The sequence below is a fragment of the Aquila chrysaetos genome, chromosome 1 (genome assembly GCF_900496995.4).
Source record: "Aquila chrysaetos chrysaetos chromosome 1, bAquChr1.4, whole genome shotgun sequence".
Classification (NCBI taxonomy): domain Eukaryota; kingdom Metazoa; phylum Chordata; class Aves; order Accipitriformes; family Accipitridae; genus Aquila; species Aquila chrysaetos.
This window is the reverse complement of record NC_044004.1, coordinates 55693397-55697858: the sequence shown is the minus strand read 5'-3', so window position 1 is coordinate 55697858 and position 4462 is coordinate 55693397. Positions and strand designations below refer to the sequence as shown.

Sequence of the window (4462 nt, the reverse complement as noted above, 5' to 3'; positions counted from 1 at the left end):
CAGCGGGTTCGCATGCCAGCCCTCTTCGCTGAGGAGCTACGTGCGAATGTGCTCTGGTCAGAAAGCGGACAAATACATCAGCATTTTGGCAGAGTGGTCTCCCCAGCAGCCGGTATCTGCCCGAAATTCACCCTGCCTCATTACCAGGATGTAGGGTACGGCGTTCGGAAGATCTCGCGATGTCACGGAAAGGTAGAAGGCTAGTCGTCGCCTCCCTATGACATATCAGTAATCCCACCTACCGTTGTTAGTATAAAAGGAATTAACTGCGCAATAAAAGACCGAGTTGACGCTCACACCATGTGTGTTATCTGTCTCTTCCCTGGTCCGGGCCGACCAGTGATCTAATCGCGGCACCTTGATATGTAGCAACACTACACCGGGATGAGCAATTTATTAATGGAGAACCTCCACGAGGGCAAGACTGGAGGACGTGGTCGGTGCGCGCTGCGGAGGGGAGGATTCACGGGAGGGTGTCGGGGGAGATGTGGTCAGTGTCTGCCTGGCCTGGGGATCTGAATCGCAGGGATTTCAGAGAGCTCATCGCTTCCTGGGAAGCACTCAACACCTCGCAGGATCAGGCCTGCGTGCTCGGTGCAGAGAGCCCTACTAAACCCCACGCTCCCGGGTGCTGAAACACCACCTGCGTTTTCAAAATACTGCGGGAAAGGGAAATCGTAGACCTAGTCAGAGAACCTCGGACTGCTTGGAGAAAAGAGAGAGACAATTTTTATGTTTAAAATATTCCTATTTTTCCTAAATCACTGTTGATTAAAGGAACTGTGGGAAATGTGGAACTATATAAGCAAAAACCTAGCATAGCTATAGATAGATGTTTTACATAACCATAGAGAGATACTATGCTATAGCATATCTACAGCTACGTTTTACATTGCTATAGGTAGATACTGTATATTTAGAGGCCGAAGCTTGAAACTGCAGTTTAATGAAAATTGCGTTATGCTTCAGCATGACAAGAACTTCCCAGTTGATGAAGAATGTGTCCAGGGGCTTGCACTCTTCTAGAGGGTGAATTAAGTCATTGCACAGGGATTACGACAAAGTAAAAAAAAAAAAAAAAAAAAGCAGACTGGGTGTTGACACTGCTTTTTGAAGAAACAGTATTAAGGTGAGAGAGATTTTTACATGTACTTTTTCTCTGGTTAGATACACAAGTGCCTATTCTTAGGATGCACAGCTAAGGTTGTGCAGGCTATGTTTGTATGCATCTCTGTTAAAAGTGTACATTTGACTGTAAGCTCTTCTGGACAGGTTGTCCCCCTGTACTACAACAGAAAAATGCAGTTTCTCTAAGTTAAAACTGTGTTAAAGTTTGTGTAACAACTCTTACAGTTTCCGTTTCTGAGGCTAGCTATTAAGAATTGATGTTTTATATATTTTTTGCAAAGTACAGACATTAAAATTTGTATAACTTTCAATTATATACACTGCAGAAAAATACGTAAAACTTCTGGAAGATAAGATTACAGAATAATGCCTCACTTACATAAATAACCTTTTCTTACCTCAGTTGCTCAGCTGAATGTGGGGCCTACTTACACACGTAAGGATTTCTCATCTCAGTGAGATTTGGCAGGATCAAGGACAAAATTCAAAATAAAAAAAAAGTAGTCCAATTTAAATAAATCCCTCGCTCTAGTATTACTCGGCTTCAGCCAAGCTATCATTTTCCAGCCTCATAAAACTGTCATGTCATTAGCGTTTTGGGATGGTCTCCTTATAAACCTGACCTTTACAATGGATTTTACACCTGGGTTTAAAAATCTTATTCTTGCTCTCCCCCGCAGTTGCCTCGTGTACTGACTAAAGAGGTTTGTCGGATGGGAGCTGGTTGGATTTATAACTCCTCATTATGTAGCCAGCTTCTCACCTGTAATTCCTTAATTTGTAAGCTAAGCGAGCCAGAGGAGAAACATATACAAAAGTATGTATGTGACCTTAATTCCGGGCAGGCGGATTGCATGCGGTTCATAATGGTGTTTATTGAGCTTCCCTATATATAGAAACTCCAGCCCGAGACAGGCTTCACTCCGAGGGCTGCTTGATCCTCCTTTTCATTGCCAGGCGGTGGGAGGCACTTTAGCTGGCTTTTACTGTAAGCCTGGTGAGAAATACCCCCAAGACGTCTGCTGCACGAACTTCAGCTCGGTGACCAAACATAGGCCCCGTGGCAGGGAGGTGTGCATAACGAACAGGGATCGCTTTTCGCGTGGCCCTCCGAACATTATTTATTGAACGCTGCGAGCAAATTAATCCCAATCCGATGCTGGCTGCTCTCCAAAGCATGGCAATTTCATGTTACAGTCTCACGATACCAGATTCGCAATTTACTGCTTGGGCACGCATTTGCCTGGAGGAGATCTTCTACGTCAACAAATTGTTGCCAGAATTCAAAACCCCTGCCCGAAGCAGTTGATTGCATAAAGGGATGGTATTATCCTATATAAAATCCAGCCCGGCTGTTTGCATTTCTAATTCTAAAGTAAGTGAAAAACAATGGTACCGCTTTATGTTTTCGCATGATGGCGCCTGGCCAGTTAAAAATAGAATTTTTTTAAAATAGATTAAAATAATAAAAGCAGATTTTATAAAATCTATTAATAAAAACAATAAACTAATAAATGATGAGAAATTAATAAAATATTAAATATAAATAATAAATCTATTTTAATATACAATACAAAACATAATAAAAATACAATAAAATATAATCCAGTTACATTCACATTGCTTCAAGAGAGCATTCCTTGTTTTCCCATGTCCAAACACTCTGAACTATAAAGAAGACAGGTTTTAAGCCTGAGCCTTTCAGCAGAAGTCTACCTCTATAAATAATCAGTTTCGTGTAATTTTAATGAATGGTCATAAATCAGCTCTCTTGTCCCCCCCCACCAGCTTGGCTGATAACACCTCAAGGAAAGGTCACGGTTTCGGGTTTTGTGGCAATCGTCTCCACAGTTCCAATAATCAGATACATCTGCAGTTCTCAGGTTACCCGATAATACTGTACAAAGAATAGGGTCACTGCAGAAAGTTCATTTCCAAAGGCAGGCCCATGATGGGAGACCCGAGCGGACCCAGCGACCTGGGAATGGTGGTCCTGTGGAGGAGGAACCTCAAGAGACCTGGGGGAAGGAGCAGCAAAGTCGAGATCAGTTGGTGTAACCTCAGTTCCTGGAGAAATACTGGCATAAACGTGCAATCTGTAGGCCCTGAAAAGATAACAAACAGATAAATAACAGCCAGCAATGAGTTTGACAGGGTTTGTTCTTGACCAGTCCCTCTAACTTTCTTCTAAAATAGGGCAATGGGCTTTGCAGCGAGAGCAGAAATGGCATTCGGCTTTGGTATGGCATGATACTCTTCTTTTAGCCAGCTAGGGAAGCACTGTGCAGGTGAAATTATGAGGTGAGAAATGACTGCTTGGATGATGCTCCAAGGTCAGTTACAAATACTGCATCATTTGTATTAGTAAGGAACTTATGGGGGTCAACGCTGTTGTGTTTGTTCAGTATTTTCATTAGTAACTGGAGGATGAATGGAAAACATGCTCGCAGTAGGGCCTGAGCTGAAGGACATGGTCATGCCAATGTGAAAACGGCGGATGATACTCAGGTGTGTATGAGCAGGACACAAAGTCATCCCTCCCCTCTTCTCACCAGGGGTGAGGCTCCACCTTGCATCTTGTGGCCAATTCTTTGCACTGCACATACATTGGATGTGCTAGAGAAAGTCCAAAGAGCAGTGATGGGAGATTTGGCAGGTATGTCCCACGGGTAAAGGTTAAGTGAATTAGGGCTGTTAGGCCTAGTGAAAAGATGGAGAGTGAAGGAAACTGTTTTGGGTTTGTGTGGCGGGTTTTTTGTGGTGGGGGAGGTGCTCCAGGGGTGGCTCCTGTGAGAAGCTGCCAGAAGCTTCCCCAGCTCCAAGTCGGACCCACCTCTGGCCCAGGCCGAGCCCATCAGCAACAGTGGCAGCGCCTCTGGGAGAACAGATTTAAGAAGGGGAACCTGCAGTGAGTAGACGGATTGGAATGTGAGAGGAACACCGATGGAGATACGGAGGCCAGTGCAGAAGGAGGGGAGGAGGTGCGCCGGAGGAGGGGATGCCCCTGCAGCCCGCGGTGAGACGGCAGGCTGTCCCCCCCAGCCCACGGAGGGGAGCGGGGGAGCAGATGCCCACCTGCAGCCCGGGGAGGGGCCCACGCCGGAGCAGGGGGATGACCCCCAAGATGGCCGTGACTCCATGGGAAAGCCCGCGCTGGAGCAGTCTGTGACTGAAGATTGGCCCGCAGAAAGGACTCACGTTGGAGAAGTTCGTGGAGGACTGTCTCCCGTGGGAGGGACCCCACGGTGGATTAGGGGATGAGTGAGGAGTCCTGCCCCTGAGGAGGAAGGAGCGGCAGAGACAAGGTGTGATGAACTGACCCCAACCCCCATTC

General features: G+C 45.9%; 1 long non-coding RNA gene across 1 annotated transcript; it reads right to left on the bottom strand.

Moving 5' to 3' along the window:
• Window positions 1-2664: 2664 nt before the first annotated feature.
• On the bottom strand, window positions 2665-4237 carry LOC115344630. Its single transcript, XR_003924574.1, has 2 exons — window positions 4204-4237; window positions 2665-3233 (listed from the first exon to the last, which is right to left on the bottom strand). It is a non-coding gene; the product is annotated as an uncharacterized LOC115344630 (long non-coding RNA).
• Window positions 4238-4462: the final 225 nt, after the last annotated feature.